Source organism: Manis javanica, chromosome 6 (genome assembly GCF_040802235.1).
Source record: "Manis javanica isolate MJ-LG chromosome 6, MJ_LKY, whole genome shotgun sequence".
In the NCBI taxonomy this organism is placed as follows: domain Eukaryota; kingdom Metazoa; phylum Chordata; class Mammalia; order Pholidota; family Manidae; genus Manis; species Manis javanica.
Window position 1 is genome coordinate 22,788,294 of NC_133161.1, and position 14,615 is coordinate 22,802,908.

General features: G+C 55.7%; 1 long non-coding RNA gene across 2 annotated transcripts; it reads left to right on the forward strand.

Annotated features, from left to right (window-relative positions):
• Positions 1-11,740: 11,740 nt before the first annotated feature.
• LOC140850067 (uncharacterized) lies at positions 11,741-14,308 on the forward strand. 2 transcript variants are annotated; one of them, XR_012132808.1, is made up of 4 exons: positions 11,741-11,956; positions 13,303-13,519; positions 13,613-13,678; positions 14,057-14,308. It is a non-coding gene; the product is annotated as an uncharacterized lncRNA (long non-coding RNA). The 2 variants fall into 2 exon arrangements; XR_012132807.1 differs by having other exon boundaries at positions 13,613-14,308.
• The last annotated feature ends 307 nt before the right edge of the window (positions 14,309-14,615 follow it).

Below are 14,615 nucleotides of genomic sequence, written 5' to 3' on the forward strand. Positions count from 1 at the left end.
GAGATGGTGAGAGAAGGAAGCCAGCACATTCCTCTCATGTTACAGATCAGAAGCTGTAGCCCAGAGAAGGAAGGAGTGTGGTGCCAGGACATGCCATCGGCTTGGCCCAGTGTCAATCAGAAGGGAGACTTGCCCGGTTGCTGCTGTTGGCACCTGGAACAGCCAGAGGGGGACACCAGCCACATGGACAGATGGCCCTTTCTGCCATGCACTCACCCCCCTTCTTTCTTGACTTACTTTCCCCCTTTCTGTGCCACCTCCCCCTCTCCTCCTGCTCCCAAAGGCTCAGCCTCCATGGGTCCAGCTCCGGCAGCCTGGCCCCGCTTCTCCCTCCCTCCCCTCCTGCTCCACACCTCCTGTCTGTTCGGGTGGATTAGGTAGGGAGCTGCAGCCATGGCTGGTTTCAGTCAAACAACTCACGGCCAAATGGACACATCAACACAGATGCAGGAGACAGAGCAACGCACAAGCAGCCAGGCAGACACCTACCCGGAGCTGACACCACTAGACTCAAGAGTTGGGGGACTTACCATTCACTGTACTGGCAGTGATTACTGTCCAAACCCCTGCAAGGCAGGCATTAGTATCGCCATTTTATAGGTGAGGACACTGAAGCACAGAGAAGGTAAAGGGCTTTCCCAAGGTTGCACAGTTAATACAGGGAGCACCTGAAATTTGGGCTCGGATCTGATTGATTCGGAGGTTCAGGTTTTTCCATTAACATTGGAAACAGGGCCTTTTTCTGAATAATGCCCTTTCTCAGGACCCCACTCCCTTTCCTGGGAATAGGTTCCCTAGAAAGGCAGGGATTTCAGTTGTAGCTTGGAGGGCTAGGGACAGTCAAATGCCTGGGATTTGGACCCAGACACTGGCCTAGAGTGCAGACTGTCCCTGTGGGGCTCCTTTCCTCCAGCAACCTTATCCTCCCACCTCCCCTCCTTCTAGGCCTTCCCCTCTTTCCCTCCTCTCCTCCCGCCCCACCCCAGGCTCTGCACCCCTCAGGACTCTTCCTCAAAAAAACTCCAATTCAGTGGGCAAGAGCTGCAGACCTTGCCTTCCACAAGAGTCCAGCACAGAGTCAGACTCAGCAACACCGGAGTGACCTATGAATGGAGCTCTTTGGAGCCCCTGTGGTGCACTACCCCATTATGACCACACGATGCCCCCCTTGAGCTGCATACACGTTCCCACAAGGCACGGGGTGGGCAGGTGGTGGAGCGAGACCTGCTTTGCAGCTGGGTGGGATTGGCAGGGCAGAGTAGCATTAGGGGCAGGAGCTTCTGCAGTTACAGGCATTATCCGCCCTGCAGCCTTTGTCGCCATCTTGCCTTCTCCCACTGACCTCCGGAAGCATCCAGGTAGGGGCTGAGTTTACCTCACCCACCACCAGGTACTGCTCTGGGACCCAAACACTCAGGCCTCCTTTCTGAATCCCCACAGTGAAGCCCCAGCCCCACTCAGGATCCCTCAGCTCGTTTCAGCTCAGTGAGGGTCACACACAGTTTACATGTTGGCTTAGACTTGCCTCTCGGCTTCTGCATGGGGGAAGGAACCTTCTAGTTGCCTTGCTTCTCGCAGGCTGTGGCTCTAGAGTGGCCTGTAGCAGGAAAGGGGCTTGAGAAGGCCTGGCACCGTGCCCCTCGCCTTGGGCTGCCCAGGCACAGCAGCCACCCAGGGCCAGGTGGGAGGATTCCAAATAAGGAGGAGCAGGGCGCCTGGCCTTTCTTGGATGGAGATGATCAAGGGGCTCAGGACCTCTGTCAGTGCGGAGAACAAGACGGAGGCCTATGTGGCAGTCCCTGACCTGCACAGCCTCACTGCAGCTGTGGTGGCCATCTTTAGCCACTCAGTCTCCGGCAGGGGGACAGGCCACCTGCAGTTGTCATTAACCTCTCCCTACTTAGAAAATGAGGACTCTATTGGCCTCTATTTCCAGTTTCTCCCTCTGTCCTTCACCCCAACATTGTTCTAACCTTGGGGATGTTTCCTTGGGCCCTAACCCAACCTTGTGCGTGACCCCTGCCCTCTGTCCCATCGCTTGGGGCTGACCCCGTGGTAACTCGGGCTGCCTGGGACCAGCCCCTTCCCGCCTCCTCGTGGGTAAGCACTCCCACCCTCCGTCTCTAGAGGTCTCTGTATCCTAAGACAAGCAGCAGTATTGATTCTGCTTAACCAAAGCAATCAAGCACTTTATTGGAAGGATTAGGGGATGGTTCACTAGGCGAAGCGGGAAGCTGAGGTTCTGGCTAGGGAAGGGCAGATGCCAGGCAGTTCAGGGGCCGCAGGTGCCACCAGCTCAGTCCTCCCACCAGCACAGCTGCTAGGTTGAACATCGGTCATTTTGTTCCCAATTTGAATCCCTCTGAGGCCTTCTAATTCCAAGGCGGTTCTTCGATCCCATAGCCAGGTGGGCAGGGGAAAGTCAAGATACCTCGGGCAATCTCAGCAGGAGTGCCCATGGGGTGGGAGAGGTAATTCCCCAAAGGGGTCCCAGAGGGAGGGGGCCTACACGTGGGAGCCTGGCCACAAACACAACCTCCAACAGGCTTTTAACTGTTTTGTTTTACCCCCAAAAGAAATGGCACCAGAAACAACCCAAAAGAAACGATTAAAGGTGTGTCAGAGCCTGAGGCTCAGGGAGGCACAGCTTTTGCCCCGAGGCCTCCCAGCAGCTCTGAGGGGAAGCCAGGCTGATGGCTCCCTCCTCGTCAGAGGGTGTGGTGTGTGACCCACCTGGAGCCCTGTAGACAAGGCCTCCCGCAGATACTTTTTGGGGTAAGGGCTTCCTGACTACTGTTGAAAGGAACAGCAAGCCCAGACCGCAAAAAGACCCAAAGGAGACTGTGGCCCTGCTCTGGCAGGGGGGCAGGCAGGGGAGATGTGCCCCTCCAGGCTCAGCTTGTTCCGGGCCAGCCGGTCTGGGAGCGGGGAGCCAGGACCTGGGGAGAGGAGGGAGGGGAGGCTGCTGAGAGTGCCCGGAAGCAGGCGCCGCAGGAGCCCCAGTGTACTCCCTCCCTCCAGCCACCCAAGGTCACCACCACAGCCTTACCTGGTCCCTTCTGCAGAGGAGGCGGCAGAGCTGGGAGAATGGTGGGGCGCTCCCTGGCAGGGCGCCGCTGGAATCTGCATCCTCGCCTTCCGGTGGAGCCACCCCTGCTCTCCTGGGCCTTGGGAGTATTTAGTCTCCTGCTGTGACTGGGGCTCAGAGAGTCTGGCCCTGGGTTCTTTCCGAGACCTCCATGCTCCCTGGGGGGAAGGCCTACAGAGACCTAAGCACTGTCCTTGGCCCACAGCACCAGTGCCCCGGGTCCTGCTGGGAACTCTCCTAAAGCCACAAACTGCCAAGTGCTTCCAGAAAGGGTCATCATTGTTGGAGGGGACTTCTGCAGACAGACACCTTTGAACTTGTGGGAGCAGGCCTCTGGTCTGTTCTCATAAAGCCCTCTGGCTTTCAGCAGATATGAATGTTGTGGGAAGATGAAGACAGGGTTGAGTGAGGGGCCCCTGAGCCTGAGGGAACCTCCCCTGCCTGTGTCAAGCAGCTGCTTCACAGAGGTGGCAGCTTAGCCCCCCATGTCTCTGTACCCTCTTGCTTCCATAATGAGGGAAGCCAGCAAAGCTTTCCAGAGGTCCCTGTGCTAGCCTGGCCTGGGTCTTACCTGCCTTCCCTGGAGGGCCCTCAGAGGCCACAGCCACCGAGGGGTGGAGGAAATCGTAGCATGGTCAACATCGCAGGTCTGCGGAATGGATGGCTTCTGCCTGCAATCCACTGCAGAGCTCAGGATGGGGTGGTTTATCTCCTGCTTTTCCTGAATGAGCTGAGGTTGCATCTGGGTCCTGCCAGAGAGAGTGGGCCCTCGGGCCTTCCCAGACTGCCAATGCGGCACGTTAGCAGGGGCCACCTGGAGACCGGCTCTGCTGCAAAGGCTGCTCCAGGGAAGAGGCTAGAATACAGGACCCGTAGACACAGATGCGAGCATGTGGCCACGGGGTGGGCTGCGTGCAGTGAAGAGCATGGGGGCAGCCAAGGCTCTGAGGGTCCATGCTGCCTCTCCACGGCTGGGCCTGGGCCTCACAGCATCCAGGGCCTGAGCTTCCTCTCTCAGGAGGAAGAGGGAGAAGCCCTTTCCTGCCCAGGGAGCCGACCTCCCCTTCTGAGATGCTCAGCCCCTGCCCCAGAATCCTACCTTGGTGGTGACTCCAGGCAGCTGCATCATGAGGACGGGGGCCTTCTTGTCTGCTTGAGAGAATCGTTCTCAGCCAGCTTTGAACTCTGGCTGCCCCTAGGGTCCTCCCCCCTCTGCCTGTACCAGTACAGCTCCCTCAGGGTCCCTCGCAACTCCATTCCCTCCTGCCCCCTCTGCCCGCCCGGCCCCCCTTCCTGGCTGCAGGCTGTACTGGAAGCATCACAGGGACAAGGCCGACAGGCACAGGGAGGCTCACTTGGGTTTGAGATGAGCCACATAGACCTGGGTGCCTGGACCCGGAGGCAGGCTGGTGGGGGCTCCCGGGAGTAAGCTGGGCTCCTCCCCACTTGAACAGGGACCCTCACCGGCTGAGGGTGCTCTCTCTTTGGCATCACAGAGCCCCTCCGCTTCCAAGGCTGCTCCCTCTGACGTCTGCATCTGGGCGCTTCCCTTTGTTGGGGGCTCACTACAAGCCAGCACAATGCAGCTCACTTGTTCCTCACAGGGACCCCACGGAACAGGTGCACCCCTCCAGCAGAAGAGGCCGAGACGGAACTGTCTGATCACAGCCAGTGCATGGCCGAGACCCAACTTGAACTCGCATCTGTCTAGTGCCCATTTGGCTCCCTCCGCCCTTGGCCTCCAGGACACAGTCTGACCTAGATTGTGGCTGAAGCCCTTGTCTGTCTTTTCCCTGACTCTCCTTCTCCTGTTCCCTGTCAGAGGAGTTTCTGCTGCCTTCAAATCTCAAGCCAAGTTCAGTACCTCAGTTTCCTCACCTCTGAAGTGGGGATAATACCCTGTGTCTTGCTCAAATGGAAACATCTCGTGCTCCTGCTACCAAGTCTACCTGCCCTGACCCACCTGTGTCCACCTGCACCCCTTGACTTCCTCCCCCTCTGATCTAGGGTGAGCTCCAGCCAGCAACTGCTTGCTCTCTCCTGAACTGTCAGCCTCGCCTCCTGGCTCATCCCCACCCAGCAGAAGCCCTCCCCTGGCCACACAGCTAGAGAGGCCTTAGCTACTGCTCATCTTGCAGGCAAAACTCCTCAAGTCTATTTGCCACTCCGCTTACCCCCTCCCACCCCTCCTGAGCGCCCTGCAGTTGCTTTCATCTCCCAGATCACTACTGTCAAGGTCACCAGGGTGTCCACGATGCTGAGTCCGGGGTTGATTCCCAGAGCTCCTCTCACTGACCTGTCAACAGCCCAGGACACAGTTGGCCACCCAACCTCCTGGAAACACCTCCTTCCCTCGGCTCCACGAACAGGCCCCTGCATGTCCTCCTTCCCACTGGTTGTTCCTTCTCTGCATCCTGAGCCCTGACCGCTCCTCACGCCCTGAGCCCCAGGGGCACAGCGACGGTGCAGTTCCTGCACCTCCTTTCCTCTTCCTCCACACTCAGCCCTTGGTGATCTCATCCAGGTCAACCATGACCCCCCCTTCTGCTCCCCATTTCCAGTCAGTCCCAGGTTCTGCCTCCAAAGGTCTCTCTGGTTCTGACTTCCTGCGTGCTCCACCCCCTACGCTCCCAGAGAGTTGGCAGAGCCGTTCTGATCCTGGCCCCTCACCCCTCTGGCAGTAGGCTGAGTACTGTGCTGAGATTCTCACCTGCTCAGTGTCCTCTCGGGATCTGCAAAGCATAAGACTGAGATGGGTCTTCAGCTGCCCTCTCCTGCTCCAGCTCATTCCACACCAGCTATCGGACCAGCTTCTCAGAAATGCTTTCCTCAGGCCACTCCTTGCCCATGGGAGCCAGTGAGGGCACCCTGCCGCATCTCTGGTCAAGAGGGTGCAGGCTGGGGAGGCTGTGCCCACAGTTCTTTTGCCTGTCACATACTGCCCAGAAGGACCAGCCCCCCACCCCCCATCCCCCTACACCACACTGTCCATCATCCCAGCCCAACCCCAGCTCTCTGCTTGTCCCAAGGGGGCTGTCCTTCCCTCCCAGGAATTCTCTCCTCTTCCTCCCCACATTGTCCCCACCACCCTCCTCCCTTTCCCTGTCTGAATCCCTCCCTGCTCATCAACACCAGCTCCACCTCCTTCAGGGAACTTCCCCGGGCTTCCCTAATCCCTTTCTGGAGTCCTGCAGCACATGCCCTGGGTCAGTCATTTGCTCTCTCAGCTGTTCACTTGGCAGATGTCAACTGAGTGGCTGCCACCTGCCAAGCCCTGTGCAGGGTGCCGGGGGTGCAGAGATAAGCCCACTGCAGACCCAACCCTGAAGAAGCAACCAGGAATTCCCCAGAAGGGAAGTGGAGACGTGGCCCCTGGATGCCCCAAGCCCCTCAGACAAAACTCATCCTGCCCTGAGCTCCCCAGCCTCCCCAGCGCCAAGCTTCCTCCTGGAACCACCTCTGCCAGGGCACAAGCCTCGTGATGGGCCTGGCGGGCAGCAGTGGGTGTCTGAGGAGGGGCCTAGTGCTGCGGGCGCAGAGAAGGGAAGACCCCTCCTCTGCGTGGGCGTGAGGACAGGAGACCAGGAGGCCCTCTGGGAGCTGCCCTGGGAAGAGGCAGAGAGAGAATGGCGGAAGCCAGGGTCCAGCAGGAAACATGCCAGGGGGCCCTGTGTGTCAGGCTGAAGAGTTTGCAGTTCCAGAGGCCATGGGCGGCCCCTGAGGGTTTTAAGGAAGAGAAATGTGTGAAATGACTTGACATTTCACTGCATCCATGTCAGAGGCCAATGCTAACATACCTTAATTGTAAAACAGGAGGGTGAGGCTGCATGTAGGCGAGCAGTTAGTGGCTTTGCAACAACTCTGATGAAAGGCAAAGGGGGATCTGCCCAGGAACATGGGGGTACTGAAGTAGCATATTGATATGAGGATGTAATAGGTCCTCAGGGAGGTCAGGTGAGGGTCCCAGCAGTGAGGACAGAGGGGCAAACTCAGGGGTGAAGCCAAGTGGTTGGATCATATACCACATGCAGTCCAAATTTAATAACCAGACGTGAAAGAGCCACCGTGCACAGGGTCACTTTGAACTCTCAAGGTGTAGGATTTGATAGTGGCCATACTGTGTGAAGGGCAGAAGGGACAGAGGAAGGAGGAAATAGAAGCTAGGAAAGGAGACACACTGGGAGCCAGGGAGGCAGGCAGGCGCCTGGACACCTGCGCCACACTCCATGCTGCTGTGTGTGGGCCCCCTGGCAAGGTCCCAGCGGCCCTGGCTGGGCAAAGGAGGCTTGGCAGGGCATGCAGGCAGGGCTGCAAACTGGCCCAGGCCAGGAGGGAGGCCTGTGCTGCACCAGGAGGCCTGGATGGGACGGGGTCTCCCGAGATTGTGGGATCTCCACCCTCCCTCAGAGCGGAGAACCCGGTGGAGATCTGTGCAGAGCACTGTGGAGGGGTGGGCATCTGGCTCAGGTAGAGCCCCTGGGTTCCAGTCCCAGCTCTGCCAACTGGCTGGGTGACCCTGGGCTCACTGCATCCATCTCAGGCCAACGCTAACATACCTTAATTTTAAAACAGGAGGGTTTCAGACACACAAAGAGAGGGTGTGTCCACCTCAGTGAGGGGATCCTCCATCCTGACTGCTCTGCCCACGACCTAGAGACCACCGCAGGCACCTCTGCTTCCTCGCCCTTCACTCAAAATGGGTCACAAGTCAGACCCCTAAATGTATTTTGAATCCACACACTTGCTCCTCGCACCCCACTGCTCCTGCCCTATGGAAGACCACTCTGCTCTCACAACTTTGTCACTCCACATCCATGTACCCTTCTGTAGCCACAGTAATTTTATTTCAAATGTGTATCTACTCATGTCCTTCCCGTGCTTAAAAAAAAAATTCTTAAATTGTTTCTTACTACTCTCAAAATTAACTCCCTGCCTGACCACCTGCCGCTGCCCAGCTGCCTCCTGCTTCAGTCTTTCCCTCCCCCATGATGGTCCAGCCACACTGGCGTTCTTCCATCTCCTTGAATGCGCCAGACTTGCCTTGGGGCTTTTGCCCTTGTCTGTCCCCTCTGCCAGGAATGCCATCCCTCCTGCTGCACCTGGATAACTCCCACTCAGCCTGCAGTGTGCAGCTTCATTATCACTCCCTCTGAGACACCTTCCCTGAGCTCCCCAACGAGTCCACTCCGTTAGTCCCTTGCATAGCACCATGTAGTTCTTCCTAGCATGTCATCTCCCTTTGCAAATATATATTCATTAGTATGATGTGTTATTTGCTGTTTCATGTCTGCCTGTCCCACTGGACTGTAAATCCATGAGGACAGGAATCTTGCTGCTTTGTTGGCTATGGTATCACCCAGCACCCACAGTTAGTGTTGATGGAATGAAGGAAGGAAGGGACTAAAGGATGGAAAGGAAGGAGGGAAGAAGGGAGGAAGGACGGGCCATGTTTTCATGTTATAACTGCTACTACCCCAGATGAGTTCCCAGAGACAGTCATTATACGTGCCTCTGATCCATTCCTGTGTATAAAACTCCTGCTAAGCGTTGAGCATTTTTATATTGTGACTTTGTTACCTGCTGAATCGCATTTTATGTGTCTTTCTTCTTTTTAGCATCATAGTTCTTGATTTGTCATCTGGTAACAAGTTGCGTCTTGCAATTTTCTCCACTTAACATTTACATTTTCCTTCTTCACTTTGAATTAGAAGTATTTCTTATTCAAGTTTTACTCTAAGTTGTAGACCATTCTTTTCATCAGCTCAGTAATAATATTTTTCTGGATCTATTTTTAAGTTCTTATTGTCCTCATTGTTTCATTAACCATAAATGAAACTAAATAGAGTAACAGTTGTTTAATTTAACATCTGAATCTTATTCTTGTTCAGGAAATAATTTAGATAAAAATAATTACTGTATACTGTGAATGGCATATGAATCGAGGTACTGCAGTTTATAGAATTTCATTCTACTAATAACTTTAGAGTTTCCTGATTTGTTTCTTTCAGATGCAAATAGAAACCCAGCCTCCCACTCCCACTCCACCCATCTGAACACTCTCTATTTAGCACCTGGACTCTGAGAGGAGAGCCTCAAAATCTGAAAACTGGCACGCTTCCCTGGGGAGCTCCAGGATCTGACCAGGAGAAGGAACCTTTTCCCAAGGTCAGATATTCACGTGGGCAGAGAGAACATTCCTCCCCATTTCAAAGTGGAGACCAGGCCCAGAGCATCACCTCACACTGCGGGGGAGCAAGAAGCAACAAAATGTCACAGCCAGGGGACATGTTTCACCCTAGGGGTGATCCAGGCAGCTGTGCTACTGGACCTGCCTAGAGAGGCCCTGGGAGACAGTCTAAGCTCAGAACTGAGCACAAGGGCACCTCCAGGCAGCTGGGAGCTGCTTCTCAGCAAATGCAAGCAAAGGAGCAGGGCTGCAGGGAGCCAGGGCACAGGGAAACCGCCGAGTCTCTGCACTCCCGCCCCAGGCCCTGCCCGCCACACTGTGACCCTATCCCAGGCTGCCATGAAGTCTTGGTGACCAGCAGCTTCCTGGTGGTTCCTGACAAGTGTCAGGCCCTGGAAAGTTACCCTGAGTCCCTCTGCCCACAGTCAAGGGGTAAACCTGCCTTCAGGTCTCTCTGCTGTTTGTAAGTTGGGTCCCTAGCCCTGGCATCCGTCTGGACAATGGATAGGAGGCTGTGATTCTGACTGCAAAGGTCACACCCAACTCCGGGCCCAAAGCACAGACTCACAGGAAGCCCTGAAGAAAAGCCAGCACCCGCCCTCTTCCCCTCCCCTGCCCTCCTCCCTCTTGGCTTGTCCTCCCTTGGAAGAGCCCTTCCTAGGCCTTTGTCTTCCTCCTCTGTCGCCACCTCTCTCTGTCTGTGCCTGTCTTCCGCCTACCTCCTGTGGAAATGAGATTTTCTTCCTCCCGGGCAATAAACAAAGCCAAGGGAGGAAAGGCAGTGAGGAAAGTCAAGTATTTGTCACCCAGTCCCCATCCAAGGTCTGTAGGTTGTGGAGCAGGGCAGTGGAGGGAGGGACAGTGAATGTCACAGGCGCTGCGAGGCAAGTCTACCTGGCATCGGGAGTGATCCTGACCACCGAGCTGGGGCAGGTGAGGGGCTGGCGCTGCACTTTCACTGCTGTTGCCGGAGAGTCTCTAGGACTGGACTTACCTTCCTGACTTGAACAGCAAAACATGGGAGTAAGTTTTGTTGTTGCTAGATAACAGGCGGCAAAGGACCATGCTTACTAAGGGAAACACCTGGGGCGGGGCCCACGCTGGCCGCCTATTTCCACCCAGCACCTTTCCAGATGGCAGATTTCAGGGCTACTGAGGCAGCTAGAATATGAAAGGCAAGATAGCTGCCCTGGACTGACTTGCCTCCCCGCAAATTACACACATTGCAGCTCTAACGCCCAATATTTCAGAATGAGATTGTTTGGACATAGGCCTTTAAGGATATGTGGGTTAAAATAGGTCATAAAGTTGTTTCCTAATCCAGTCTGACTGGCATCCTTATAAGAAGAGCAAGTTTGGATACGGAGAGACACCTTCATCTCCCACTTCCAGCCCCCATAACGGTGAGGAAAGAGCTTTCTGTCGTTTGAGTAACTCAGTCTGTGATACTTTGTTATAATGGCCCAGGCGCCTAGGCCCCCACGGGTGCTGCACTGGGGCTGCTGTGCACAGCACACGGCTCCACGAAGCCCCCCAGAGTGGCTGCTGTGCAGTTACTATGGTATTGTGGGCTTAGAAACTGAGTTCCAGTCCCGCAAAAGCAGTGAGAGCTCTCTCAGTACTTGGAGCATTCAGGATGATCCCCGAAGGGCAACACCGAAGGGCTAACAACCACGCCTTAGAGGAAGTGCTATACACGCTAAGACCAAGGGAAAAACAGCAAAGAAAAAAAATCAGCCTGCCAGGAGCACGATGTTCCACTAGTAATTTAATGTCTTCCAGGACATTTCTCAGCACCCTCTAAGGGAAGAAAACACAGACCAGCCTCCTTACAGTGTCTACTTCATAACGTCCAGCATATAATACAATGTCATTTTAGGCATGGGAAGAAGCAGGGAGAGGATCTCCGAGGAAGGTCGGCAGCGGCCACGGACCTCAGACCTCCGACCTCGGAGAGCAGCTTGAGGGACATGAACTGTGGGGACTGGGAAGGCAAGGCGCCTGAGCGACTCCACTCTGTCTGTTAGAAGTCACTGGCCAAGGGACGGGCTGCAGAAGGACTAGCAGCGAGGAGGGCAGTGGGTGGAGCTGCTGCCGTTCATTGGCTGTGGGGAAGCAGGCAACAGAGGCAAACTATTAAAGACGGAAGAAAACACAGTGAAAAAAGAGTAAGATTTTTAAGAGTCAGGTGGTGATGGAGCCTAGAACTGAGGTGAAGCCCCTTGGAAGCCCCTTGAAAATACCAGCCCATTTCGAGGAGGAGCAGAGGACGGTAAGTGATGCTTTGACGTGGTGGGAAAGGAGGTTGGCGGAGTGCAAATTGGAGAAGGTGTGGTGCAAGTTATGGTCCAGCCACATAACGTTCCCTGGATGCACTAACAGCGCTGTTTTAGATGCCTACGTTTGTCCCCACGGCCGCTGTGAGGTAGGGACCATTATTTCGCCCATTGTTGAAGATGGAGTAACCGAGGCCCGGGGCGGTGAAGGTCCCCCCACAGCTAGCAGCGGGCAGAGCCGGGATCTGAGTGCAGGCGGTGGGCCCGCCCCCTCGTCGCCCTCCTCTCCCTCCTGACCGGTTGACAGCGGCATCCAGGAGGGAACTCGGCTGGGCCCGCCCCAGCTCTGTGGCCCTGGCAACGTGGATTTGCCCCAGGATTGCGGTTCCCCCTCTGGGAAATGAGGTACTCCCCCCTCTATCTGCAGCGCAGCTGGGGGGCTGGGGAGGCCATTTGGGAGGGCTTAGAGGCTTGTCATATGTAACCCGGGGTTCCTCTGATCAGGGATTTTCCCAGGAGCCCAAGGGCTCCCGCGGGGACCTCCAGCCTCTGCATGGGGACTGTGAATGGGAGGCCCAGCATGGGGATCCCTTGGATTTGAACCCTCCTGGTTTTGAGGTCTCATGTGATTATGCTCAGATGTGTTAGGAGAGGTAGACAAAAAACATGACTGAATCTCAGAAGGAAAAGGGGTTTTGTTATGAGTTACCTACTCTGCTCTAAGCGCTGTTAGGGCACTTCCCTAAGCCACCTCATCTAATCCACCTTCAGAATGTAGACATCACATAGGTATAATTATTCCCATTTCACAGGTGAGGAAACTAAGGCCCGTGGGAGCCAGGCAGCTTGCTCAAGGCCACACAGGTGCTGAGCAGCAAGGGTAGGCTTACCCCCAGGTGTTTGACACTGAAGCCCACGCCCTTTCCAGGCTCCCAAGCAGCCTCCCAGGTTAGGACTAGTGGGTAGTGAAGGACCAGAGGAAGGGGTGGATGGACGGGTTCTAGCAGTCTGCAGGGGCTTCCCAGAGGTGACAAGGTGGGGAGAGGCTGACTGTGGACTGAGACAGTAAAGGAAAGGCCCTTCCCACTTGGCATGTGACCCTAAAGCAATGGTTCCTGAAAGTTGGGGTTCAGAGACCCCTTTGGGAAGTTGATGAAAACTAGACTTTCATCTCAGAAAAGATGTCCAAATCTTTTCATGATATTAGGGGGCTTATGGTTCCCCCAAATCAACTGATTCACGCAGGCACTGAGCCCAGGACTGGCTTCACAGCTAAAAACTTGTGCTCCCAGCTTTGGGGAGCCCTGTCACCCTGACAGTCCTCATCCCTCTTCTGGAACTGTCCTTGACTGAAGAGGGTCACCTCGCCCAGTCACGTCTCCTTCCCCAGGTAAACCACAGTGTGACTGGCTTGGGACCTCGCTGAAGAGCTCCCCCATCTCGGGTGCTGATCTTGAGAGCCCTCCCCAGTAAACCTCCTGCACCCTGCTCCCCCTCTCAGCCCCAGCTTCTCAGGCAGCCCAGGGGACTCAACCAGGGACACATGGACTCTCTCCTTGAGTCATTACAGCCACTGGCAGGAGAAATAGAGGTTAGAGGTCATGTATTGCATCCCCTTTTTGCAGGTAAGAAATCTGAAATTTAGATGGCCCCTTGCCCAAGGTTATAGAATTAACGATGGTACGGTCAGGATTTGAACCCAGTCCATCCAAAGCCAAACCCCTTCTCATCACACTTTCTTCATCCCTCAGAAGGAATGGCCCCAAGACGACACTCCAAGAAAGGGAGACAGGACTTGGTCCACTGGGAAACGGAGGCAGAGCCCCTTGTCCTAGAAGGTGTTACGACGCTGCTGCCGGCTGCACAAGCACATTCAGGGTTGGACACTTCACCGAGCCACCCAGAGGCTGCCTCCTGCATGGAGGGCAGATAGGGGCCTCTGGGCTCCAGGCATGCAGGCTGGGGCAGGTGGGGCCCACAGGTCACGCCCACCCTGGGAAGGCTGCCTGCTGTCCCTCAGGGAGTCTGGGTGTACATCCCAGTCCTGTTGCCTCTTAGCAGGTCACTCTCATCCCCGGGCCTCACTGTCCTCAGGAAGGCATCTCAGACTCCACTACAGGACCCAGGGTGAGCCAGCACTCCCCCCCTCCAACCACAACTTGCCAAACATTTCATCTTTTCCTCTGCAGGGCCACCCCTCCTAATTGTTGTCACCTTCCAACCCCCTGGACACTCCCCCATATTCACTGAGACTTAAGTCCCAGGCCACTGTCTTCCCATCCACTCCAAGCCCAGCATCCTTTGGGGTAGTGGTAAGATCCGCGTAGAAGGTGCCTTCCAGGGGCTAGCCTCCTCACCCACAGGCCCTACCCCTCAGCTCCCCTCAGCACTCACACCCTTGGCCACTCCCAGCTGCCCTGTCCCCACCCGTCCCATTCCTCCCTGCCTGCCCAGCCAGGCCTGTGTGCCAGACCGCCTGACCCACCCCCGTCTGTGCCCTAACAGCCCAAGGACGTGGGAAGCAGGAGCTCAGGGTCCCTCCCCTCCCCACAGTGCTTCTGCCACGCTGGAACACACTTGCTGTGGGCCACACAATGTCCCAACAGCACAGACTTTTTGTGACTGTAAAAAACGTGGCAGATCATGAAATCAGTTACATAAGCTATCTGGCTTAAGCCATGGTGCATTCTGTTTATTTGTGACTGGGCAAAAATGGAAAATTTTGCCTTGAGGTGGAAATTTAAAACAAAGACAAACTACGAGCTCCATCTGTTTCACAGAGAGGCCAGTGTGCTGGGTGTGTCCTCGCAGCTCCTCACCGCCACTAGCGCTAGCATGTGAGACCTGCTCGGCCTGTGGCCCACCATCTGCCTTCCACACTCACACACTGAAACCCCAACCCTGCTTCGGCCCCACACTCCTCTCCCACTCCCACAGTGCTCCTAGAAAAGTACGCCACGAAACCCCAAGGTCTTTAATCTCAGCGGGGCCTCGGCATCCCAGGACAATCCAGCTTTGTCCCCATTTCTCTCAGCAACTGTTCTGGACTTTCAGGTCTTGCCTC